We start from the raw sequence: 12,291 nt of genomic DNA on the forward strand, positions 1-12,291 counted from the left end.
TAACAAGAAAAGAGTACTTTAAATGACTGAAAGAAAAACAAACTGCCAAAAGAGAATTTAACCTAACTTTTCAATCAAGAAAATTTTAAGAAACAAAAACTCAGGTTTTCTCAATTTCTAATTCTGATGATGAGAGAATAACTAATCTGGAAAAAGGTCCCATTGGAGAACAACTAGAATATCTGGACAAGGCATTTATTTAAAACAAATCTCTTGAAGACATAAAATTGCTAACCACATCATGCAGCAATACCGGGCCAGATTCTGAGCAGGATGAAGTTTCCATGAAGGAAGCCAGTGACTGGGCTCCCTTATGTTGGGGACATTTTTTTATTATTATTACAGAAGGTATGCCTGAACATCTGAGAGGTTGTGCCTGAACATCTGAGAGGTTGTGCCTCACATTTGACAACTCTGTGATACTTAGCGTAGTGCAGCCAAAGAAGGGGTGGATAATCTTGTTGAAAGCCCCTTACTTAAATCCCAGAATATTAAGACCCATTCCAGTCTTCGAGGGATGGAGTTACCAGGAAATTTATAGTAGGAAAAACATACTCTTTGGAAAAAGATAACATTATTATAGGTCTCTAATTATTTCCACAAACAAATGTTTAAATCCAATGCCTAGCACATAATATGTAGCAAAGTCAAAAGAAGAAAACGTGGTATGAACAAAAGCCAAAAGAAACAACATATGATATGAAGAGAACTACAAAGGCTTAGTTAGGACATTAGAATTATCAGACACAGACTTTAAAATATCTATGTTGAAAAGACAAAATTTAAAATGTCAAAGGAGACCTGAAAAAAGAAAAATGAATAACAAGGAAATTTTGTTAAAGTCCCCCACTATAATTGTAGAGGTATATATTCTTTCACTTAGTTTCTCCAGTGTTTGCCTCACGTATTTGGAGGTGCCCTTGTTAGGGGCATAAATGTTTATGATTGTTCTTTCTTCTTGAAAGATTATCCCTTTTACTAATATGTAGTGTCCATCTTTGTCTCTCACAATAGTTTTGCATTTACAGTCCATTTTGTCTGATATTAATACAGCTATACCTGAATTTTTTTGGTTATTGTTTACCTGTAAGATTGTTTTCCAGCCATTCACTTTCAATCTCCTTGAATCCCTGGGTCTAAGATGTGTTTCTTGTAGACAGCATAGAGATGGGTCATACTTCCTTATCCAATCTTCCAATCAGTGTCTCTTAACAGGTGAGTTTAATCAACTGACATTCATGTTATTACTTTTAAGGAATTACTTATATTAGCCATATTTTCTTTGGATTTGTGTTTGTCATATGGTGTTTGATTTTTTTTTCTCTTTTTGTCATTTTAGTTGTTCTTACACTCTCCTCCAACTCTGTCTCTCGTGTTTTTTTCTTTCCTCCTGCAGAACTCCCTTTAGTATTTATTGAAGGGCAGGTTTCTTGTTGGCATATTCTCTTAGTTTCTGTTGATCTGTGAATATTTTGAAGTCTCCATCATTTTTGAATGTTGGCTTTTCCGGACAGAGTTTTCTTGGTTGGAAATTCTTTTCTTTTAGTACCTTGACTATGTCATACCACTGCCTTCTTGCCTCCATGGTTTCAGATGAGAAATCAGTGTTTAATCTTATGGAGCCTCCCTTGTATGTGATGGTTCTCTTTTCTCTTGCTGCTTTTAGTATTTTCTCTTTGTCTTGCATATTGGATAATTTGGCAAGTATATGTCTTGAGGCAGGCCTGTTGGGATTTATGCTCTTTGGAGTGTGTTGTGCTTCCTGGACATGTACATATATCTCCCTCAATAGGTTTGGGAAGTTTTCAACCATTATTTCCTCCAACACCCTTTCTGTCCCTTTTCCCTTCTCTTCTCATTCTGGGATGCCTATAATGTGTATGTTTGTGCATTTTGCATTGTCATTCAGGTCCCTAAGTCCCTGGTGGATTTTTTCTATCTTTTTATTGATCAATTCTACTATCTGTTTGATTTCAGATGTACTGTCTTCCACATGACTAATTCTTTCCTCTGCCTCTTCAAATCTGCTGTTATTTGCTGAGAGTATATTTTTGTTTTCTTGGATTGTGCTGTTGATCCCTATCATATCCGTTATCTTTTTGTGCATGATTACAATTTCTTCTGTATACTCTCCAAGTGTTTTCTTAATATGCTTAATCTCTTTCTTTACTTCATTGAATTGGTCCATGATGCATGTTTTGAGAGCTTTAATTAGTTGTTCAGTGTTCTACTTCTCTTCCTGGTTTTTAGTTTCTTCATTGGACTGGGCCATGTTTTCTTGATTATTGGTATGGTCTGTAGTTTTTTGTTGCTGTCTGGTCATCGTTTTATCTTGTTGGGTTTATTAACTTGATTAGCTTCTTTGTCTTGGAGTTTAGTAGTTCCTGTTTGTGTGTATGTGTTAAGTCTTCTCTTTGTCACTTTGTTCTTATTCTATTTCCATGTTTTTGGCTAAGTTCCCTTGAAGGAAAATATTAGGGCCAGAGAAAGCAAAAGGGGTAAGAAAAGAAAACCATAATAGTAGTATTGGTAGTGAATGTTAGCAGAAGAACCATGTGAGATCTAGGAGAATGGATATTGAACTCATGTAAACTGTATGTAGTTATAACCGTAAAAAAGCGGAGCACCTATAATGAGCTGTAAACTGAATATGGGGAGGAATATAGTATGAATTGAAGAGTCAGTTTGGTCAGCAGAGATGGAAAGAGAAATGAAAGGATGGTAATATAAAGAGTGAATAAAAGATAGAAAACAGATTAGAGTTATTAGAGATAAAAAGTCAGAAATATATTTTTTAAAAGATTTATTTATTTATTTCTCTCCCCTACCCACCCCCCCACCCCAGTTGTACATTCTCTGTGTCCATTCGCCTCGTCTTGTTTCCTTGTCTGCTTCTGTTGCCATCAGCAGCACAGGAATCTGTGTCTCTCCCTGTTGCGTCATCTTGCTGTGTCAGCTTTCCGCACGTGTGGCACCACTCGCTGGCAGGCTGCACTCTCCTCTGCACTGAGCGGCTCTCCCCACGGGGCACACTCCCCGCGCGGGGCTTCCCCACACGAGGACACCCGTGCGTGGCACGGCACCCCCCGCGCACATTAGCACCGCACATGGGCCAGCTCCACATGGGTCAAGGAGGCCCTGGGTCTGAACCGCCAACCTCCCATGTGGCAAATGGACGCCCCAACCACTGGGCCAAGTCCGTCTCCCAAAAGTCAGAAATATTGGGGGCTAAGTAAAGAGAGATGGAATGTAAGAGAAACAGTAAATGGTAGAGGATAGAATGATGTAAAGGAAAGGGGATAGAGTTGGTAGACAAAATCAGTACACACAGAAAAGCAGAAATTGAGGATGAGGAAGTATAGCAAATAAGAAATGTTGCCTACAGCACCTAATACAAAAAAAAAGAGGAAAAAAAGAAAAAAGAAAGAAAGAAAGAAAAGCAAGCAAGAAAAAGAGAAAGGAAAAAAAGGGGCCATGGGGGGGGGGGGGAGGATAAAGAGGAAGGAAAAACAGGAAAACAATGAAAAAGAGCAGACAAGGCCTCAGGCAAGGAATCCTCTTTGCAACTGAGTAAACTTCTTAGAAGCTGGACCTTTCCCCTTTCTCTCTTCCTCATTTCCCTCTCTCCCAGGGCAGCAGGAAGGCTGTGTGAAGGCTCCCGGAGCAGATTCAAATGGGTCCCTGGTGAACCAACTCACCTCAGAAAATAATGTCTCTTAATTTCTTGCAAGAGAGCACCCACCCCTTGCTAGGAAACCTAAATATGCTATCGGAAGCCTGCAAACCACATCCTACTGTCCCTCTCTCTTAGTTGTGCTACAGGGGTCTAATTAATTTTCTGACTCCACCTTCTCCCAGACCAAGTTTCCTATCCCAGGGCATTTAGGTAAATCGGGCTCTCTCAGCAGATTTGCCTCTTCTTCCTAGCCTCTCTCCAAGTCAGCTGATATGCTCCTCAAAACTCAATAAAAGGAGGGGACCAGAAAATTGAATCTGCACTCCTTGGGCCCCTCTGCACCTCCCACCTAAACCTTCCCACTCCTGGAGTTAGTCCAAGACCGGAGGGGTAGGGCAATGCCAGATTTCCAGGAGTGCTGGGCTTGGGAAACAGAGGCCTGGGAGAATTCAGACTCTGAGTATATAGTTCTGTGAAATGTGGGTTGTGGGGATTCAGGGAATATGGGCTTGGGGTTCACACAATTGGGGAACACAGGGCTTGGGAACATTGCCACACAAGTGGCAGTTCTCAGGGAGTGCTGTGGCCCTCAGCCGGAGGGAGAAGGGATTTACCCTTCCACAGCTTTCAAGTTCAGTGTTAGAGACCCGCAGTTCTACCTTGAGCAAGCACTAATTCTCCTGCAGTCTCTCCAGATTGATGTCCAGACACCTCTTGCTTTGCAGGTTCCTGAAACAGCCTACTCCAGCAGGATTATGTCACCATTCAGCCAGTCCTTTGCAGGAGATGACGATGGTATACTTACTTGGATGCCATCTTGTCCGGCCTTTGAACTAAACAGTATGTCAAGAACTAACTGGATAAATTAAAAGCCAACTAAACACAGATGAAGTAAGAATTAGTAAATTGATTAGGGTAGAAAATAATTTCTATAGTAAGGCATAGAGAGAACAAATAATGAAAAATATGGAAAAGAGGGTGAATGTGGCAAGGTATAATAAAATGTAACTAGAATAAAGGTAATATTTGAGGACTTTTCCAAATTTATCTGGTAATATCTGAGGGCTTTTCAAAGTTATCTGAGGCAAAAAGCCTCAGATTTAAAAAGCAGGCTAAATCATAAGAAACATAATCAGAGAGACATTTTAACAATGTTAAACAACAAGAAAAGATAAAGAGAAGAAAGCGTTTTTAAAAGCAAGAAAAAAAATCCTATTTCTTTTAAATGAACAGCCATTCAATTACATCTGATGGTACAGCAACAAAACAAAGCTAATCAACCCTGGAATGGTATCATCAAAGTGCTGAAAGAAAATTACTACCATTCTGGCATTGCTTACCCAGCTAAAATATCCAACAAGAATGAAGGTATCCCATTTGAGAGTGATGCCATCATCATGATGACATAAGACATCCCCTGGAAAAGTCTCCCCTTGTAATCAGCTAATAAAAAGGACAAATCCCACTTGCTAGGAACTCTGGAGTATGATAGAGAATGAAGAAGGACTCCACAAATGCTAAATCAAAGAAAAAGAAAAGACAGACAGGAGATTTACATCCTGGACCCAAAAGTCTGGAACCTCTCCTCCCTCACTGAGTCCCACACAGCTTAAGAGTCACACAGAGGCAACATAGCATATATCACTGCTCACTGATGTAGACCTTAGAGCCACTCACAGCAGTGAGTTGGAACTGCACACATATCCAGGCACAGAGACCCAAGTCCGCAGGGATACATGGTGGAACACAATTGGCTGAGAAATGCCATATACAAAAGTATCCCCAGGGCAAAAAAAGAGACCATGGAAGAACTATTGGCAAGAGCTGCACATACTCAATCCTGTCTTTATTTACTAGACCACCTAAATGCAAAATGGACTTTTCTGGATTGACCATATCTGGATTCCTGGGGTGGGATACCATAATGGTGAAGAAACAGAGGCAGAAACACCTCACCAAAAAAAGGAGGTGAAAATGGGAGGGGAATTTGAACTACTCTAAGTCAGCATGGCTCCCAGAACAGAAAAGTGTAATGAAATGAGGGCACTAAGTGAGGGACAGAATTTAAATAAATCCTAGGAGCTTGGAAGAAAATTCTGCATAAAAACAAACAGATCAAGATTTTCAGAAAAGGAACAGAGGAAAGGGAACTTTCTCCTGGAGGTAAAACACTTGCACTTAAATAGACAATTTAAAAAATTGTGCCACTATCCATAGCAGAATCAGATGCAGAAGAGCTGAGAAATCTGAACAGTTGAACACAGCTACTCTAAAGGTCCAGAATAAGTTGGAACAAACATCAAAGAAGAATCTTAACACAAAGACAATTAACAATAAAACCTTTTTAAAAAAGAAGACAATGTGTAAGTATAGGAGTGCGGGCCAGTCCTGGCCTGGCAGCCCCGGCCAGCCCGGCGGCAGGCATGTGCACAGCCTGTGGCCGCGGTTCAGGGTGGCTGGAACGGGCGACCACGCCCTCAGCCTGGTACGGGCGCAGCGCCCTCAGCCTACCCCGGCACGTATTATCACCAACAGCTGCCTCCTTTAATCTCCCGCCTGAGCACTACATCTGGTCGGCTCCCCGCCCCCGCTCCCCCTCACTTCCCTTTTCTTCCCGCCTGCCTAGTAACTGCCTATGGCAACCAATCAGAAATACCCCCTAGCCAAGCCAATCGGCAGCCACCACGCCACCCCGAGCCCTACAAAAACTACAGCCACTTCCTCAATAAACCAGACTTGTGCCATCAGCCTGTCTCCGCGAGTTCTTCCCAGATCTCGCGCGCCCTCCACACCTCGGAGCCACCGAGAGGAGTCGCAGAGGCCTCCAGCGGCTCCTCTCCACCCGCCGGCATGTAAGCATAAAGAAGAATTCAAAAGTTTAAAAAGAGCGTATAGAAATTATGGGATGTAAAGTCATAATAATGGAGATTAAAAATACACTACAGGCAGACAAAAGCAGATTTAAACAAGCAGAGGAAAGGATTAGAGAACTAGAAGACAGAACAATCAAAATTATACAATCAGAAGAACAGATAGAGAAAAGAACAGAAAAAATTGATTAGTGTCTCAGGGCCTTGAGTGACAGCAAGAAATACACAAACATACGTATCATGTGTGTCCTAGAAGGAGAAGAGAAGGGAGAAGGGGCAGAAATAATATTTGAGGAGATTTTCCAACTCTTATGAAAGATATAAACATATATATGCAAGAAGCAAAATGTATTCCAAACAGAATAAACCCTAAAAGACCTACTCTGAAACATACTAATCAGATTGTCAAATGCCAAAGATAGAGAGAACTCTGAAAGCAGCAAGGTAAAAGTGATTCATATGACAAAGTACTGATTTCTCATCAGAAACCATGGAGGTGAGAAGGCAATGGTATGATATATTTAAAGTACTGAAAAGAAAAACGGCCAGCCAAAAATTCCTTATCTGGCAAAACTGTCATTCAAAAATGAGGAAGAGTTTAAAATATTTACAAATAAACAGAAACTGAGAGAATTTCATCAACAGAAGTCCTCCCCTACAAGAACTGCTAAAGGGAAGGCTTCAGGTTGAAAAGAAAAGACAGAAGATATTGGCTTGTAGGAGTATAAAGAGAGGATAATCAGTAAAGGTAACTAAAGGGTAAATGCATATCGTGAAAGTACTGTATATAACTATTCTTTAATTCCTATAAGAGTCAGAATATAAGTGAGCAAGAAAAAGTCATATTTCTTGATAGTAGACATGCAAAATATAAAGAGGTAATATGGGATGAAATGACATAAAGAGGGGAAATGGAGGGATATGGGAGCAATGAAAAGGTATACTATGGAACTTAAGTTGGTGTCTTTTCAATTTAGTATGGTATAGACATAGGTTATATAATACAAACTGCAGTATAACCACATAGAAAGTATTTTAAAAATATACAGTAAGAGAAATGAGAAAGAGACCAGTGATATACGTTACAAAAGATCAATGATACCAAAAAAGAAGCTGCAATAATGAAAATAAAGGCAAAAAAAATATGACATATAAAAACCAAAGGGCAAAATGGCTGAAGTACTATCTTTACAGTAATAACACTGAATAAATAAAACTAGCCAATCAAAAGACACAGACAGGCAGAATGGATTTTAAAAAGTAGGATCTAACTCTATGTTGTTTATAAGAGACTCACCTTAGACCCAAAGACACTAATAGATTGAAAGTGAAAAGACGGAAAAAGAAATCCAAGCAAATAGTTACCAAAAAAGAGCTGGGGTAGCTATTCTAATATTGGACAAAACAGAATCTAAGTCAAAAACTGTTAAAAGAGACAAAGAAGGACACTATATATTAATAGAACAGTCAATTCACCAAGAAGAAACAACAATCATAAATATTTTTATACTAACCACAGTTTCCCAAAATACATGAGGCAAATACAAGGGCAAAACTCAAGTGAGAAATAGTCACTTCTACACTAATAGTTGGAGATTTCAATACACCACACTCATCAACAGATAGAACATCTAGACAGAAATCAAGAAGGAAACACAGAACTTGAAAAATATGATAAATGAACAAGGCCTAACAAACATATACAGAACATTGCACACCAAAATAATAGTATATAAATTCATATCAAATGCACATGGATCATTCTCCAGGATGGACCATATGTGGGTCAAAAAGCAAGTCTCAATAAATTTTAAAAGACTGTAATTATACAAAGTATCTTCTTTGATCACAGTGGAATGAAGACAGAAATAAAAAACAGGCAGAGAACTAGAAAATCAACAAATATATGGAAGTCAAATAACAAAATCTTAAATAATCAATGGGTCAAGAAGAAATTACAAGGGAAATCAGTAAGTATCTTGAGGAGACTAAAAACAAGAACACAGTATATCAGAATTTATGGGATGCTGTGAATGCAGTGCTGAGAGGGAAATTTATATACCTAAATGCGTACATTAAAAAAGAAGAAAGATCTAAAATAAAAATAGAACTGAATACCTGGAGGAACTGGGAAAAGAAAAACAAAATAAAACCAAAGCAAGCAAAAAGGAAGAAATATCAAAGATTAGGGCAGAAATAAATGGAATATAAAAATATAATAGAGAGCATTAACAAAATCAAAACATGATTCTTTGAAGTGATAAGGAAAATTGACAGAGAAAAAAAGGGAGAAGATGCAAATAATTTTTTAAAATTAATTAATTTATTTATTTCTCTCCCCTTCTCCCTCCACCCTGGTTGTCTGTTCTCTGTGTCTATTTGCTGTGTCTTCTTTGTCCACTTCTGTTGTCATCAGTGGCATAGAAATTTATGTTTATTTTTGTTGCATCATCTTGTGTGACAGTTCTCCATGTGTGCAGTGCCATTCCTGGGCAGGCTGCACTTTCTTTCGCACTGGGCAGCTCTCCTGACGAGGCACACTCCTTGCACGTGGGGTTCCCCTATGCAGGGGACACCCCTGCATGTCACGGCACTCCTTGCACACATCAGCACTACACATGGGCCAGCTCCACACGGGTCAAGAAGGCCTGGGGTTTGAACCACAGGCCTCCCATGTGGTAGACGGATGCCCTAACCACTGGGCCAAGTCTGCTGCCATGATGCAAATAATTAAAATCAGAAATGAGGGGGGGCATTACTACTGAACCCACAGAAATAAAAATGATCATAATAGGATAGCATGAACAATAGTATACCAACAAATTAGACAACCCAGATGAAAGGAACAAATTCCTAGAAGCACATGCATGACCTACCCTGACTCTAGGAGAAATAGAAGATCTCAACAGGTAATTACAAGTAAAGAGATTGGATCAGTTATTAAAAATCTCCCAACAAAGAAAAGCCCAGGATGAGATAGCTACCAAATATTCTACCAAATATTCCAAGCAGAATTAATACCAATCCTGCTAAAATTCTTCCAAAAAATTGAAGAGGAGGGAATACTACCTAATTCATTCTATGAGGCTAACAGATAAAGGTACTACAAGACAGGAAAAAATCACAGACCAATCTCTCTAATGAATATAGATGCAAAAATCCTCAACAACATACTAGCAAATCAAATCCAACAGTACGTTAAAAAAATTACACACCTTGGTCAAGTGGGATCTATCCCACATATGGAAAGGTGTTTCAGCTCAAGAAAATCAGTTAATGTAGTAAGCCACATTAACAAAAGGAAAAGGAAAAACTACATGATCACCTCAAATGATGCAGAAAATCATTTCACAAAATCCAGAATCCGTTCTTGACAAAGAAAAGACTCTAAAAGGGCACTGGTTCTCAGTGATAAAAATGCTTAGAAAAATAGGAATAGAAGAAAACTTCACTAACATAATAAAAGGCATACATGAAAAACCCACTGCAAACTTCATACTCAGTGGTGAAAGATTGAAAGCTTTCCCTGTAAGTTCTGGAACAAGAAAAAGATTGCCCACTGTCACCACTATTATTCAACATTGTACTGGAGGTTCAATCCAGAGCAATTAGGCAAGAAAAAAAAATAGAAGTCATCCAAATTGGAAAGAAAGAAGTAAGATTTTCACTCTTTGCAGACAGTAGATCCTATATATAGAAAGTCCCCAAAAATCTACAACAAAACTACTAGAGCTAATAAACATATGCAGCAAAGTGGAGAGGTACAAGATTAACACTCAAAACTCAGTAGTGTTTCTATACACTACTAATGAGCCATCTGAAGAGGAAATCGAAGAAAATATTCCATTTACAATAGCACCTAAAAGAATCAACTACCTAGGAATAAATTTAACCAAGTATATAAATAACATACACGGAAAACTGTAAAACTGTGCTAAAAAAAGAAATCAAAGATCTAAACAATTGGTAGGACATTGCACGCTAATGGATTGGAAGACTAAAAATTGTTAACTTATCAATTCTGCCTCAAATGACTTATAGATTCATTCCAATCCCCATCAAAATTCCAACAGTCTTCTTTGCAGAAAAGGAAAGGCTAATTATCACATTTATTAGGAAGGGTAGGTGGCCCCAAATAGTCAAAAACAACTTGAGAAAGAACAAATTTGGAGTTCTTACGTTTTCTGCCTTTGTTATTGTTCTGTGTTTACTTAACTGTCTGGGTACATGTTAAATATGACTGGATATTTTGTTGAATACCACAGATGTTTTTAACCTCTTTTCCCCTTCACCTAGGTTCTCTTGCCCTCTGTCTTCTGGTTTGGTTTTCCCAAGAGGAAAAAGAAGAAGGTGCTGATAGAAGATCAGATTTTTGCTGAATTCCTATCATTCCTTTAGAATCTTTTTTTTTAAGGAGATACTGGGAATTGAACCCAGGACCTCATACGCAAGAAACAGGTGCTCAATCACAGAGCTACAGGGGTCGATACAGAAAGGTACTTGCACAAGGATAGATATATAAACCAATGGAATTGAATTGAGAGTTCAATTCCAGACCTTCACATGAATGGCCAAATTTTTGTTGACAATGCTGTCAAGTCCACTCAATTGGGAAAGAATAGTCTCATTAACAAGAAGTGTTGGGAGAACAGGATAGGTACATGTGAAAGAATCCATATACAAAATTAACTTAAAATGGATCAAAGACATCAATATAAGAACCAGGTTTGGAAAACTCTTAGGAGAAAACACATGGAAGCATCTTCAGGATCTTATGTTAGGTGATGGTTTCTTAGACTTTATACACAAAGCAAAAAGAAAAAGAAAAAAATAGATAAATGGGACTTCATCAATATTTAAAACTTTTCAGCATCAAAGGACTTTATCACGTAAATGAAAAGACAACCTATTCAATAGAAAAAACATTCAGAAACCATGTATCCAATATGGGTTTAATATCCTAAATATAGAAAGAAATCCTATAACACAACAATAAAAAGAAAACCAATCTAATAAAACAATGGGCAAAATACTTAAATAGACATTTCTCCAAAGAGGATATATAAATGGCTAAAAAGTATATGAAAAGATGTTGATCATCATTAGTCATTAGGGAAACTCACATCAAAACCACAATGAGATAACCATTTCATACCTACTAGAATGGTTACTATTAAAAAACAGAAAATTACAAATGTGGAGAGGATATGGAGAATTAAAAACACTTCTTCATTGCTGGTTGGAACATAAAATTGTATAGCTGCTGTGGAAGACATTTTGGCAATTCTTCAGAAAGCTAAGCATAGAATTACCATATAATCCAGCAATCCCATTATTAGGTATATACCCCAAAGAATTGAAATCAGGGATTCCAACAGATATTTGCACACCAATATTCATAGTGGCATTATTCACAATTGTCAAAAGGTTGAAGCAACCCAACTGTCCTTCAAACAATGGATGAATAAACAAAACATGCTATTTACATGCAACAGAATATTTTCAGCATTAAAAAGAAATGTGGGAAGTGGACTTGGCCCAATGGATAGGGCATCTGTCTACCACATGGGAGGTCTGTGGTTCAAACCCTGAGCCTCCTTGACCCGTGTGGAGCTGGCCCATGCACAGTGCTGATGCATGCAAGGAGTGCCATGCAATGCAAGGGTATCCCCCGCATAGGGGAACCCCATGTGCAAGGAGTGTGCCCCGTAGGGAGAGCCGCCCAGTGCAAAAGAAAGTGAAACC

The sequence above is a fragment of the Dasypus novemcinctus genome, chromosome 8 (assembly GCF_030445035.2).
Source record: "Dasypus novemcinctus isolate mDasNov1 chromosome 8, mDasNov1.1.hap2, whole genome shotgun sequence".
NCBI classification, from domain to species: Eukaryota; Metazoa; Chordata; class Mammalia; order Cingulata; family Dasypodidae; genus Dasypus; species Dasypus novemcinctus.